At 35.9% G+C, this 15,940-nt stretch overlaps 1 long non-coding RNA gene across 2 annotated transcripts in view; it reads left to right on the top strand.

Moving 5' to 3' along the window:
* Positions 1–13,962, top strand: part of LOC138829311 (uncharacterized) — a 47,739-nt gene extending 33,777 nt beyond the window's left edge. Inside the window, exons 4-6 of one of the 2 annotated variants that reach the window (XR_011372537.1) lie at positions 687–857; positions 1,597–1,631; positions 13,812–13,962. This is a non-coding gene — a long non-coding RNA (uncharacterized lncRNA). Of the gene's footprint in view, positions 1–686; positions 858–1,596; positions 1,632–13,784 lie in introns of both variants that reach the window. The other variant, XR_011372538.1, reaches the window with a different exon arrangement.
* The last annotated feature ends 1,978 nt before the right edge of the window (positions 13,963–15,940 follow it).

Genomic DNA, 15,940 nt, shown 5'->3' with positions numbered 1-15,940 from the left:
GGTAAAAATGAAAAAGAAACCATTGAGTGTCAGATACCAGAAAAACAGACCATGAAGCTGGGCACCAATGGCTCACACCTGTGATCCTAGCTACTCAGGAGGCTGAGAGCTGAGGATTACAGTTCAAAGCCAGCCCGGGCAAGAAAGTTCATGAGCCTCATCTCCAATAAAACACCAGAAAACCAGAAGTAGTGCTGTGGTTCAAGTGGTAGAGCGCTAGCCTTGAGCTGAAGAGCTCAGGGACAATGCCCAGGCCCAGAGTTCAAACTCCACAACCACAAACAAACAAACAAACAAAGCCATGAAGCTTGTACTTCAGGAATGTTCCTATAAAATCTAGGGCAGATGGGATCAAATTGAGGACTATAACAACTAGTCTGTGACTAGTCATGAACTAACTAGAAAATTCAACTGAGAAGTAGGAGAACAGGATATAAGTTTTGAGTCTCTTGACAAAAATCCAATTTCAGCATAGAATCTGGGCATGAAGTCCCCTGAGGTCATCAGAGTAGAGCACATAAGATGATATTCGCTGGTGCAGCAGCGTCCCTCGCTAGGACTCTGACAAGGAAACCATGGACAGGAGCTTTGCTTACTGGTCAACAGTATGGAAAGGAAACCTCTCAGCAACACAGAGAATTTCCTCTTATATGACTGCCTCCTGAAACTACTGTTCCTCATTACAGATGCATGGAGGATGGGAATGAAGTTGCAGAAAAATGAAAATATTTCTATCCCCTTCTGCCTACAGTTAGAAATTAGAGAATCCCAATAATGGTTGGCAGACATTTGATCAATACCCTCCATTGAATAAAATACTGGACTCTGTAATGTTGAACCAAAAGAAGATCCACCAGGTAAGTAGAAAGTTTAGTATTTCCAGGGAAGAAAGTATTGTGAAGAGTTAAAGCTAATGTCCTTTTAAAGGGACATAAAAGATAGATTCATTCTAAGAAGCAGGCGCAAATTCTCATAAATTTCCACTTCATGTATTTTCCATGACAGTGGAGGAAGCATAAGACGTGTAAAAATGCAACAATTTAGACTTTTTGAATAAAAAGTTGCATTCAGATACAAAATTCTATTCTAAAATTAGAACATGCAATGCAGAATCTGTAAATTGGAAGGTGCTGTGGCACATAGCTATTTCAGAAGGAGACTGAGCCCAGGAGTTCAAGGCCAGAATGTCTGACACAGCTAAACCTCTGTCTCAAAGGAAACAAAACGAAACTTCAATAACAGGCCAGAGTGTGGCTCAAGGTGTAGAGAACCAGCTAAGCGCAAGAGAGCAAGCAAGCAAACAGAGGCTCCGGGCCCCAAGTTCAAATTTTAGTAATATGCCAAAATAAAGGATATGATGTGGTGTGCACATCCGTAATCACAGATGCTAGGAAAGTTAGCAAGACCTTATCTGAAAGACAAAATGTAATGAAAGGACTGGGGGCATGGCTCAAATACCAAACTGCTTTTATAGCATATTGGACATTCTGTGTTCAACCCCTCAGTACTGAAAGAAAAAGAACATGATGATTTAAATGCTATAAAGTTAGTAAAAAAAACACTTAGGTATAAAACAGAATATTAATTTTTTCACAGAGTTCAAGATGCTATCCTCACAAACACACTTCAAGGTAAGCTCTATTCTACTGTCGATAGATGAATGAACAGAGAAAAAAAAGTAAGCAAATGGCCGGCCACAGATTAAAATAAAAGTTGTAGGCTGGGCCCTGGTGGCTCACGCCTATAATCTTACTTAGGAGAATTAAATCTGAGGATTGAAGTTTGAAGCCAGTCCAGGAAGGGAAGTCCATGAGACTCTTATCTCCAATTCATCTCCCCCAAAAAGAGAAAAAATAGTCACAAGTGGCACAAGTGGCAGCACCCAGGCCCTGAGTTCCAGCCCCAAGACTCCCACAATAAATAAATAAATAAATAAATAAATAAATAAATATTATAAAACCAAGTAACACAAGTGGCAGCACCCAGGCCCTGAGTTCCAGCCCCAAGACTCCCACAAAAATAATAAATAAATAAATGTTATAAAACCAAGTAGTATAACCTTCATGGAATGAATGCTTTCATTTAACTTTTTAAAAAAATTCAGTTAAAAATATTGTTATTATCTTTACATAGCTGTACACAAGAGTTGCCATTTAAACAAAGAAGTTATGAGTTCAAAGCATCTTGATCCCTGTCAGTTATAAGTAAAAAATAAAGAAGCAAGTTTTTCATAATTACTTTCTCTAAACACTGAATGCCTGAAGACCAAAAGTTTCAAATGCAAAAAGTTCTGGTATTCTGTCTTCAGAAATCTAACATCTCTACACGAAGAATTGAACTGTATTCTACTTTAAGGCAAGAATGCTAAGGATTTTTCCCGCCTTTTTGTTGCTCTGAGCCACCAGTAAAATGGCATGTTTTTGCTTTGGTAAAATAAATCTAGAGAAGAAAAAAAAAAAAAAGAAATCTAACATCTCTACCTGAAGGCAACACCATGCTGGCCAGTGCTATGCAAATACCCATACCTCTGCATACTTTTTCTTAAATTTTTATCTAAAGGATATTTGTCAGGAAAAAAACCTATATTAAAAAAAATAAAACATTGATATGAACCTACATAAATAAGTTTTATATTTTATATACACAAGTAATACAATACTATGATTATTATACTTAGAGCCAAAGTCAAAAGGAATTATCAAGAAGGAAGACAGTATTTTATGCTTGTTGAGTATTTACTAAGAGCCAGTTGAATTTGATACTTTATATCGCCAAATATAAAATAAAAATGTGGTAAGTATTGAGATACTCAATTTTCATGTTGTGACAATAGATTCAACAAGTCAACACAACTTCAGAAGTCACACAACCAAGTAGTGGTAAGTAAAGCCTGAATTCAGAGGCAAACATTGTTTTTACTTTAGAATGGGCAATACTTTGTCTCATAATAAAAAATGGTAATTAGTAATTAGTTAGATTTAAAATGTCAAATGACTTCACAAATACACAAACAAGTAAAAAAGCAAATTAACAAGCCTGAGATTGACAACTTATATAAGATGGCATCTTTTGCTACATTTTTGTGTTACCTGATAGGCATTTTGTTCTTGATGCTGACAGAGAAATGTAAACTAACTAGATAAGCCTAAAGTTTGAATATTGCCACTACTGTGATAAAATGGATGTATTATGTCTGTATTAATGTCCTCCTATGGTGGTGACAAATGGCCACAAACAGTTGCTTTGAAGGGAATGCATCATCTTACAGTTCTGGAGTTCAGAAATCTGCAGTAGATTTCTCAGCATGGAAATCAATGCTAACAGACTCTAGGGAAAAAAAAGAGACCCTATTTGATTTCCATTGCTTTCTGATGTCTCTCTTAATCCCTGTCTTTAGATTTCAACAGAAACTCTATATCTATGGTAATCAATGATCACCCTTTTACCTCAAGCTACCTTCGATACATCTCTAAAAACTAGCCAAAGTCCTAAGACATGGTGTCATTATACTAAACTATACTTCGTTTTATTATTTAAGTACTTGCACAAAAGGGTTTCAATTCAACATGTCAGTTTGTAAGAACAAGTAATCTTGATCAGTGTCACCCCTTCCATCATTCTCCCCTATCTCTTCCAACCCTACTCATCCTCTCAATTTACCTGGTTTCATTTCACATATGTACATTGAATAGTATGACTTCATATACCCACCCTTCTTCCTCCATTCCTCTTCCGCCTTCCCTTGATCTAATCTCTCTCTCTCCCCCTCTTTCTCTCTCTCCCCCTCTTTCTCTCTTTCACACACACACACACACACACACACACACACACACACACACACACACACACACACACACACACACACACACACACACACACACACACACACACACAGGTTTCCACTTCCTGGTATTCATTGTGTTCAATTTAAAGTTAGAGCTGGGTGTTGGTAGGCCAGACTAGTAATCCAGCTATTTGGGAGGCTGAGATCTGATGATTGAGGTTACAAGCCAGCCTAGGCAAGAAAGTCCGTAGGACTCTTATCTTCTATTAAGGGTTCTGAAATGAAGCCCCAGGACTAGCACAAAAAGGAAATGGAAAAAAATACTGGAAACACATTATGACACTAAAGTTGATACTGTTCTTAAGAATACAAGCTTGGGCTGGGAAGGTGGCTCAGTGGTAGAGCACTTGCCTTGCATGCCAGAGGCCCTGGGTTCGATTCCTCAGCACCACATAAGCAAAAAGAAAAATGCTGGAAGTGGCGCTGTGGCTCAAGTGGTAGAGCACTAGCCTTGATCTGAAGAGCTGAGGGACAGCGCCTAGGCCCAGAGTTCAGGCCCCATGACCGGACCCCAAAAAAAAATACAAGCTTGTACACATTTATCTCCTTTGGTTAAGGGATGTTTGTATTATCTCCTGAAAGTTTCATTAAAAAATTAACTATATGCAAAATATGGTTAAACTGGGAAAATGTTGAGTGCAATATTAAATAAGTATGAATATTTTAATTAGTTTATACTAAAAGTACTGTATCTTTGTTTTCACAAAAGTCTTTATTGACTATTACTTGTTTTAAAAGTATGGGAGCTGGGTGCTACTGTTTCATACCTGTAATCCTACCTACTCAGGAGGCCAAGATCTGAGGTTAGTTATTTGAAGGTAGCCTGGGCCAGAAAGTCTGTGAGACTCTTGTCCTCAATTAACCACCAAAAAGCCAGATGTGGAGCTATGGAGCCATGACACAAGTGGTAGAGCACTAGCTAAAGAACAGTATCCAGTCCCTGCGTTCAAGCCTCAGGGCCAGCATTAAAAAAATAATAATAAAAATCATGGGAAGGGAGATTACTAACAAAAGAGCATTATGATATTTTTTCAGGTTCATATAGTATATTTGCAACAAAACATGGAAATATATTCCCTGAAGCTGAACGTTCTGACATTGCTACCTCCTTATGTATTTTTGATGACCTTAGTAGATGCATAAATTATAAGCACAAATAAATAAGGATTGAAGTTCCATAAATACATTATACAAATGCACACAGGTTATCCATCAGTGATGATCAAACCTTTGTCATGATATTTCAAGATGTTGTTATACTGTATCTTTTTCTGTATTTCATCATTAAAATGTTTAGGCATTTTAAAGAACAAAAAATTCTGACAGAATTTTTTTCGTTCTTTATTGCTTTTGGCTTAATTCTATTCCTTAAAACTAGAAATAAAATTATTTTTGAGAACAATAGAAAATAGAATACATCTAAAATTTAAATTTTGCTCTTTTTAAAAAAAGATTATTCTCTACAATCCCACTTCTTCCTAGTTCTGACTTAAAACGTTGTGTACTTTGAAGTTTCAGGCTTAATGTGTTTAATCACATTCTTTGAGATGTTAAAATACATTTGGAAGATTGAAATGTTGTATTTTTTAATTTAAAAAAAAACAGGCTACATAGTAGTGAACAAAGTAGTATTATTTAGATACAATATGCCTTCAGGGCAGTAAATGTGACTTTTCCAGACATATCCCTGATCCTGGCATAGAGTTCCTAAAACCCTTGGAATATCCTGAGTGACTAGATTTGTTTTTAGATTATTCATAATGAGTCCCTTGTTATATTTGAGTTTAACCTACATACAGAGTTTCAGTGGGAGAACTGGACATACACATGATTAGCGGATTAGAATTTAAAGGGTTCCCCTCCTCCCCAGTCTCTGGAGAGGGGAACCAGGTTGAAAAGTTCAGTCTCCAGTGACCCACGGTTGATTCAGTCAAGTACATCTAAGAAATAAAAGCTCGATGATTCAAATGACTCTTGAACCATAAGTTTCAGGAATCTTGGGGTTGGTAAGACATATGGAAGTGTTGGGAGGTTGGTGGTCCCAAAGAACGAGGACCATCGTCTTCCCTTCAAGATTGATTGCCCGCTTATCCATTTGGCCATTTCTGTGTTGTATCTTTTCGAAAAAAATTATGGTAGTACTGGGGTTTGAACTAAGAGCCTGGCACAAGTTAGGTTGATGCTCTATCACTTGAGCCACATATCCAGCCTGGCTTTTTGCTGGTGATTTTGAAGAAAAAGTCTAGCAAACTTTAGTACCTGGGCTAGCCTTGAACCAAAATCCAACAAATTCAGCCCATTGACTAGCTAGGATTTAGGTATGAGCCACTGATGCCCTGCTTCTGTGTTACATCCTTGTTTATAATTGATGATCATACTTGATTATACATGGTACTTGTAAGTGTAAGGTTTTCCTGAGTCCTCTGAGTTATTCTAGTGAATCATCGATTGTAAGGGACATGGGCTCTTAGCACTTCTGATTTTTAATAAAGTTGAACAGAAGCTTGGGAAGCTTGAGGACCCTACTGACATCTGAAATGAGGATTATCTTGTTGATTGGGCCCGTAAATCTAACCTTAACTTCAGGTAGTTGGTGTAACAGTAGGTTGGGATTGCAGTTGTTTTCAGGGAATGAGAGAATTATTAGAAAAGGAAATTGTTCTCCACAGTATAAGTGATAATTGAGATAATAGAATTTGTCTAATGGCAAATGAAACCTTTAACTCTGTGCCATAATAATTAGATCCCCTAGATTGTGAACATTTCCATTATTTTCTTGTACTGATTTTGATCTATCCTGTAAAATATCCCACAATGAAATGTCAGGTGGGATAAATATCACAAATATATTACTTATCATCTTAACAATTTAAGAGCTGTTCTTGGCAAGGAAAAACTTCATCAAGAGGCAAAAGTACAACACACAAAACTTGTACATTCCATGATTTAGTAGAGCAGTGGCACAGAGTCATTGTTTATACTTATGAATAAAAATTCCAGTTCAAGTATCTACTCATAGGATAGAATCTTTTTTTAAGTGGCAGTTTGGGATAATCATAAATTGAGGCAGAATTTTAACATTGAAAAGAAGTGGTGGAACCCCAAAAAGACATGCCATTAATATTACCAACTGAAACCGGTGTCATTGGAGATATATATGGAGTGGAGTCTATGACCAATCAACATTTTCAGTCCTGTCTAGCCAATATTGCTAAAGTTATGACCTTGCCCTAGGGTACCTATTATGTGAAGTAAAGTCGTGCTGTTCTTAATGCAAATTTGGTGACTTCAAGTGTCTTCTTTGACATTACCCAAAAAAGATGCTCTTGCCATATATATATTCAATTTGCATGGGAGAAAGTTTGAATTATTGTCTCTAAAAACAGTGCACTTGGCTTCCAATGTATGGTAACAATCTACTTTGCTACTTTGATGGAAGTCCCCAGTGAGATGCTTCTGAAAACATATGAATACTTACAGAGTCACAATTGTGCTACTAAGTAATTAGTGTATTATAACATCTATTGGAGGATTATTTTCTTTGTGATAGACAAAGAGAAATTTTTCTGTATGTATGGAGCTATCATTCATGTTAGGATGGGGCTGGAACAGATAATAAACAATTACCATAACTTTTCAGAATGATAATTGGTGCGACAGGGTAGGCAGGATGTATAGTTGCCAACTGTGGGCAGAGAGAAAATTGTGCAGATTGAGAACAGTACAGATCAGATCAAGAAATAAATTGCAGTCAGACTTGGGACTCTAAAACTGGTACATGGACAGGCAGGTAACAGATAGGAGAGAGTTTCTGTATACCCCTATTTTCTATCCTGTTATCAGAAAACGGAGCCTATTTTCCAGTCAAAACAAGTAGCAATTATCCCTTGAAGGGGCAAGCAAAATGGATCAGCAGATTAAATTACTCTTTTCCATTGAGACTCCCAAATTATGAGCTCTAAACTAGCTAAGGGTAAAAAAAGAACAAATGAGACAAGCTAATCTTTGGACTTTAAATAAATGGTAAATAAGAGCAGAAATAAGAATTTATAGAAGTTGAAACTCTATAGAGATTTTTGTTTCATCTATTACCTTTGGTAAGGAAGTAGCTCCAAGTAGATTCACAAAACATAACACTCAATTACCTTGTCAATTAGAGATTATCATCATCTCAATTTTAGAGACCTGCTAACTATGACAGTGACAAATTAAAAGATTTACCCAAGGTCACATCTCTAATAGCCGCTAAAACTGAGATTTGAACTAGGCATTCTGATCTAAGAGTAAAAACTCTCTAGGTAGTAGAGAAAGGTGAAATATTCCTGCTAACCCCCCATGACAAATAAGTGTTTGCTGGACATCACAAATTTTGGGATGTTCTGTACATATCTCTTGCTTTCTAGCTGAGAATATTGACAATATCCCAGACAATATTAAGAAGGATAGAGCCAGGCACTGGCGGCTCATACCTGTAACCCTAGCTACTCGTGGCTGAGATCTGTGGATCTTGGGTCAAAGCCAGCCCAGGCAGGAAAGTCCATGAGACTCTTATCTCAAATTAACCACCAGAAAACCGGAAGTGGCACTGTGGCTCTAGTAGTAGAGAGCTAGCCTTGAGCTGAATTGCTGAGGGATAGCACCCAGACCCAGAGTTCAAGCCCATGACTGACAAAAAAAAAAGGATAAAATTTGAAATACACTTTTATACTGTCCATTGACAATACGTAGACTTACATATATTGTACCTTACAAATGCTGAATAATCAAAAATCAATATGAGCAATAAATGCTAATTTTCTCTACATAAAATAAGGAATCCTGGTAATCGTGGAGCTAATGATGATAGGATAAAAACATATCTAAGCATACTTACTTTAGAAAATAAATTTTGGTAAATATCTATGTTGTGTTGGTTACAATTTCAATAAAATATGGCCTGTAAAAATGACTAGAAAATGGACTAGACTGTAATATTGGATGACATAAAAAAGTGGCATTGATTAGAACTAACACTGGAAAATAATTCGTCAAATTATCAGAATTCATCAAATCAGCAGAATTACATAGAATGTGCAGGCTGAGGGGTCAGAAGGTATTCTGGATCTATTAAGTATTTTATTATAAAATTAGAAAAAAAATAATCAACCTATGTTAATAGCTATGATACAGTTGCACTAGTGACTTACTCTTGTTTACATCATAGGTCACGGGTGCTACTCCACACAGAGACGAAGGGGGAGAAGGCTGTTAGTCCAGCCTGAGATTGCTACTTTTAGGCATTTATTTACTTGATTTTTGTTTTTCTGTCTTCATATATTAATGTTTATGTGCACCACATTATGTGTTCAATAAAATCAAATCACAGGTTATATTTTTCTAACTCATAGAATATTATTCCAGTACATGAGAAATAATTATGAAAATCTTTTATACTGATTATCTCAGTATAATGCTTGAGGACTGTAGAACTTGAATACAAGATACAGGTTTTTTTCTCTCCATATTTTTCTACGTCTCTTCCTCCCTTCCTTTCCCCTTCCTCTCCCCCTTAAAAGACAGGATCTCACTTTGTAGCCCAGAATGGCCTCGAACTCTTGATCCTCCTACCTCAGCCTCTGGAGGGCTGGGAGTATATGTGTTCCACACCACTCCCTGCTTACTACTTAAAAAAATGTTCCTTTCTTCAAACCAGAACTGCAATATTCCAGTAATTCACCAGTTGAATATAAAGGGAAAGAAGAGAGGGATCTGATGTGTGTTCTCTAGGTATTTCAAAATACACAGCCCTACTCCCTTGTCCACATACAGGGGAATCTACTAGATAGCGAGTATGAACACCTTACAAATGTAATCATGCCAAAGCTGACATACTCTACGTTCCCAGCATGCTGTTGGCACAGATGCAAGCAACAATGGTAAAAATTGTTGCCAATATCAATATATGGGAGTACCCTAACACTCTGAAGAGTCAAAATAGGTTCTTGAAATATGTGAAAGAGAAAGAGCAGAAAAAGAAGGTGATTCTAGGGTGAAGCAGCAGCCTACTCCACCCAGAGACAAACACTTGGTGGAAATGAATTGGAGAGGCACCAGAAAGGCTGGAAGCTATTCCCTATGAGCTCATGGTAGAGTTATATTTTTAGTAACTGATGGAAAACAGATGTAAAAATAATTGTAAAACACCTCTCAAAAAAAAAAACAAAAGTCAGGGAGAAGTTGGGAGGGAAAAGTAGGGAAGGAAGGGATGGTAGGAGAAAAACAAAGGAGGGGGTAACAATGCTTGATAAGAAATGGACTCATTACCTTGCTCATGTAACTGTAACCCCTCTGTACAGTATCTTTACAATAAAAATATATATTAAAAAAGGAAAAAAACAAAAGTGAAAAACAATAACTTAAAAAAAGCTTCTGGCTCTTAAGTGACAGAAGAGAAATAGCTAAGTGGCTATTCTTGGATTACAAATGAATATGTATTCTAGAGAAAATAGATTCCTTAATTTGACCCTTTATGGTGAAGTAAATTTCAACCAACAGATTATAAAGCAACAACTTTTCAAAAGAAGCCTGTAATAAAGCTAAGGTACTTTGGAAATGAATATGTGGAAATACTTATATCATTTTTCTTTTTATCTCCTCTTCCTCCTCTTCCCCCTCCCTCCTTCTCCTCCCTCCCCACCTCCTCCACCTCATCTTCCTCCTCCTCACTCTTCCCTACCTCTTCCCCCTCCCCTTCCTTCACTTTGCCCCTCCCCACCCCCTCCTTCTCCTCCTCGTAGTACTAAGGTTTGGACCCAAACTGTCCATCACTTGAAACATGCCTACAGGCTATTTTGCTTTGGTTATTTTTGAAATAGGATCTCTCTTTTTGCCTTGGTTAGACTGGACCTCAGTCCTCTTATAAATATTTTCCATCATAGCTAAGATTATAGGCATATATCATAGGCATATATCATATAGCTTTTTTTTGTTGAAATAGAGTCTCAGGGACATTTTTTTTTCCAAGACAGCCACAGATCAAAAATTACAGTAACCAGAATGGTGTGGTTTTATTTAAAACTGACATATATGTAAACATGAAAACATTTTTCTAACCTAATTGAAAATCTTATATATGAGAAATTTTACTTTATTTTGAAACCACTTGTATAAAATGTAGACTCACACTACATTTTTATTATCGTACAAGAAAAACTGTCAACAGGAAGGTAGAAATTTACTAACCAAATTTTAACAACAGCAACAACAAAAACGAATACTTGAGAGTTTGAAAGTAAAGATCATCTTACACAGTTAATCTAGAACTTCTTCCCTTGGATCTTCAGATCTCTAGGTATGAATTGTTTTTAGATCTAATTCTTTTTCTGGTATTTATTAATACCAGAAAATATCCAGTCTCTAGAATCAGGTCTTAGATATTTTTATCAGAAAACATCAACCCAAGTTTCCAAATCAGCAAGGCCTATTCAATGAAGTGTGTGTGTGTGTGTGTGTGTATGTGTGTGTGTGTGTGTTTAGTGCTCAGATGGATATCAAGGTCTTGTACAAGAATATGTGGTAGGCAAATACTCCACAATTGAGCTACAGCTTCAGTTCTTTTAATTTTTTTTTTTACAAGATTTTACTATATGCCTCAAGCTGTACTTGAACTGGTAATCTTCCAGCCTTAGTCTCCCAAATGCTGGGATGACAATATATATCACCATGTTCAGTTAGAATTTTTTTTACTGCTATAAATTTAATGAATAATGTTTTTGAGACACCATAAACACTTTTAGCTCTTAATACAGAAAATGAAGTAGTATTTTAAGCTGTTACATCTGTATCTCATGCTTTCTAAATTTTGGCTGCCTTTATATATTTTATTGTGGTACATAGGTATGATTTTTAATGGATAAATAAAGATTTATTGTGGTGTGGAACAAGCCAACCATGACTTACTTCTTACACAGAGTCACTGACCACCTTAGCCAGACCTCCTTATAAATTATCCTAATAATATTTGAAAGACAGTAAGAAATACCTACCTAAAAATGCCTTTTTAGAAGGATATATGTAGTCTGTCTAGATTGCTTATTGTAAATCAATCTCCAATGTTTAGATTTATGGAGAAGAGCTTGCTGGGGAACCTGATATGGTGACATAACCATGCAACTGAATAAAAACCTGGGGAAATCCCAATTCTGAAATGGCTCCTTTGAGGAAAAAGTTTCCATAACCATTAGAACTGTGAACTTCACTCTGTGTGTATGTATATGTGTGTATCTGTCTGTCTGTGTACTCTGTAGGTTTGTGTGTGTGTGTGCGTGTGCGTGTGAACCCAAATAGTACATATATATGAGAAAACATCTTCTTGAAAGCTCTGATTAAAAATTTTAGGTTTTGTTCTAGACTGACGTTCTCTTTTGTTTATTGCTTATATCTTTCAAACCATTAGTAAGGTTCTGTGTTTTATATTGGATAATAGCTATGATTCATCTGAAAATACTTGGATAACCTAAAAGTTCAAATTATTTTATTGATGGAGTACAATATAAGATGTGTCAATGATACTGTTATAAAGGAAAATGCAGAGAGAAATGGTTGTAGACTAGGAAACATTAGCAATACCAAAAATGGAGGCCTCTGTATCATATAACTTCAATTCACAAGTGATAAAAAGGAAGTTCAAACCGGCTTAAACCCTATGAGAACTGCTTCAGATCATAGGTTCAGATGTGATTGATAGACAGAATGGAGGTCTTCCTCTGATTTTTCAAAGAGTGGCCAAGGTAAGGCTGGCAAACGCTGGTAGACCAAAATGGAGTGGCTTGTTTCATTGCTAACAAAAAAGTAAATAAATGAAGCTGAGAAGTTCTGAAAGATGCACATGTACAATTGCCTATTGCTATCACAAATTAAACCTCTACAACCACCTCAATCCTGTACTAAGGCTCCCACAATGTTACTACACATACATATCAGCATGCGTGCATACACACACACACACACACACACACACACACACACACACACACACACACACACACACACACACACACACACACACCTTCTCTAAGGAAATGTGCCCAACATCTCTATTTTTCAACTTCAGATTAATAGCAGGCATATTATCAATCTTTACACCCAAAAATTGGATTATAGCTTCAAAATATCTGATCTTATCCTCTAGATTTTGACTTTAAAAACATTCCCTTGTTTCACCCTCACAGTTTTCACACACAGCGTTTTCTATGGCACACTCATTCAGACTATAGTGTGCTGAAATTACAAGTACATATCATTTTTTTTCTTGAAAGAATCTCTCTTTGGTTGTTATTTAGGTTGACAGAGCCATTGATAAGTTGTCATGAGCAAAGACTTGAAGGAGTTGAAAAAATGAGTTTAGAAATATCGGGGAGAATAGCGTTCTGGGCAGTTGGAGCAGCTTGTACAGAAGAGATAACATGGGAACATACTCCCTGTGTTTTTGGGAAATCAAGATGGCCAGTATAGCTGGAGCCATAAGCAAAGGGGAGAGTAGAAGAAATGAGCCCAGGGACCTAATGGTGGACACATGTCATGTAGCTCTTTTCTAATCATCATCAAGACTCTGACAGGAAAGTGATTTGAGGGAAGTAATATTTTTAAACAAATCATCCAAAAATAAATTAATGAATGATAATTATCATTAATAAAAGAATTACAGAAGCAGAAGTAGAAAATACCTGAAAGCAGAAGTTAGGGAATTAGAAATAGAAACCATATCTCTCTTACAGGAAGGAAACTCAAGTTTGCTAAAAATTTCCCCCTTATGAATTATGAGTTATATCAGACAGCAGAAATGCACAGTTAAAATATTAACAGTTAAGTTATAATCCCATGTACTGCCATTTAAGGAGTTGAACATTACACAGAACACCTCTCTGAAGAAATAGCCCTGCCTTTCTTCCTTCTACCATAGGAGAATAAACACATTCCTCTTCTCCAGAGGGTATAGCACGTGCATATGGGAGGACAAGGCAGCCTTTATCACAGGACCAAACCCAACAGCACCATGACTCAAGAACTTCACAGCCTTCAGAAGTAGGAGAAAATTCATTTTTGTTTTACCCTGGGGGGAAAAATAAAGGAGGGGGTAACAATGCTCAATAGGAAATGGACTCATAACCTTGCTCATGTAACTGTAACCCCTCTGTACAATATATTTACAATAATATATATATATAAAGAACAAAAAAGATACATTTTTGTTCTTTATGAGTTATGTAGTATTGATGTTTTGAAGTAGCAACCTGAACAGAATAATTTCCTCTTCCTCCTTCAACAGATAATAGCACGCTGCTGAATTGTGTGTTATGTAAGCACATTTGTGTTTTTATATTCATTAATTTCTGCTGCTATTATTTTATCCTTCCATTGGTGAGTAATTGCTGAGCTTATTAATTACTAATGAGTTGTTTACTTAAATTACTTTTTCCTTCCCTCTCTCCTTCTCTTCTTTCCTTATCTATTCTTCATGTTTAGATTTGCTATGTATTGTTTCCATCAGTTTTACTTGACTTTTTTTTTTAATTTCCAAAGTTAAGTTTTCAGTTTTCTTTTTGTAATTGATTTCTAGTTAGTTCCACTGTGGTCACAGAACAGACTCTGTGTAATTTTAATCATTTGAATTATTTTATAACAAGTTATTTTAAGCATGTTCAGCATTAGTTTGAAAGTTTATTGTGTGACTGTTAAATTTAGAATGTAGTGCAAAAGTTGTTAATTGTGTTTTTAAAATCTACATTCATTTTTCCTGTTCTAACATTTATAAAAATATTTTGTTAAAGTTGTTACTATGATTATGATTTGCTTATTTCCTTTTGTATTTTTAGTGTATATATTTATGATTTAGGAATTTATGTTATTAGATACATACAAATTTAAGGATGTTATGTCTTAAGAAAATGTTTACTATCAAAAGCTATATCTAAAAAAAGTGATGTATCTATTTGTAGTTATGATATAAGCATGTTTCTTTGGCAAAATGGTTTTTGTTTCTAAACCCATATGGAGTGAAACAACTAATTATGTAGTCATATCAAATAAAATGCAATATATTAAATAATCCTTAATATTTTGTAGATGATAATTTAAATTGCATGCCTTTCATTGACTGTGTAGGTATTTACATCTGCATATGTATGCATTTTTTTTACCTTTTTAGTATGAAATTTCAAGTGACCAGATGCTCACTGGAATTAGAATAATGACCAACTAGCTGACCTTTAAATTTTTGCATTCACTGTGACTGTTGGAATTTGATGGTATCGTATTTAATGCAGATGTAACTCAGTCTTCTAGCAGACTAAAATAGTATGTTTCAGTAATGCTCAATCCACTTCAGAATATGTATTTCCCAGAACAACCTGCTGCTTCTTAGTTCTCAGATAGAAAAAAATTTATCATCTATCATGGATCTATTACAGCACCACTACCACCACCACCACCACCACCACCACCACCACCACCATCATCATCATCATCATCATCATCATCATCATCATCATCATCATCATCATCATCATCATCACTATCATCCTTCACCCATCAGCATCATTTATCTACCATCTATATTTGTATAAATTTATTATCTATCTATCTGCCTGTCTGTCTACCTACCCATCTACCTACCCATCTACCAACCTAGCTGTACTGAGGTTTGAACTCTAGGTCTCATATTTGTTTGGCAAACACTATACCACTTGAGCCACGTCCCCAGGCTTTTTTGGTTTTAGTTTATTTTCCAGGTAGGGTCTCACACTTTTGCCTGGGTTTGCTACAGACCATGATGCTCCTACCTTAGTTTCCTGAACAGATGAGTATACAGGTTTGAACCAGACACCTAGCTTAGATAGACTAAATCTTGCTTCTTAAACCTAAGCTAAACATTAATTTACTCTTCATATTCTTTGCTTTCAATATTGGCATTTTGGAAAAAGACAAAAGTCAAGAAAAATAAACAATTACTGAAAAATATTAAAAAAATAAAGAACATTTACTTTTATGAAAATAATCCTTATTAATGACACTGGGCAGTTCGAGGATATAATTCATTTGTTATTTGTGAAACTCAAG

The sequence above is a fragment of the Dipodomys merriami genome, unplaced genomic scaffold (assembly GCF_024711535.1).
Source record: "Dipodomys merriami isolate MVZ:Mamm:240054 unplaced genomic scaffold, mDipMer1.0.p SCAF_17, whole genome shotgun sequence".
Taxonomy (NCBI): Eukaryota; Metazoa; Chordata; class Mammalia; order Rodentia; family Heteromyidae; genus Dipodomys; species Dipodomys merriami.
The sequence above is the reverse complement of the archived record's forward strand: the minus strand, read 5'-3'. Positions and strand labels throughout refer to the sequence as shown.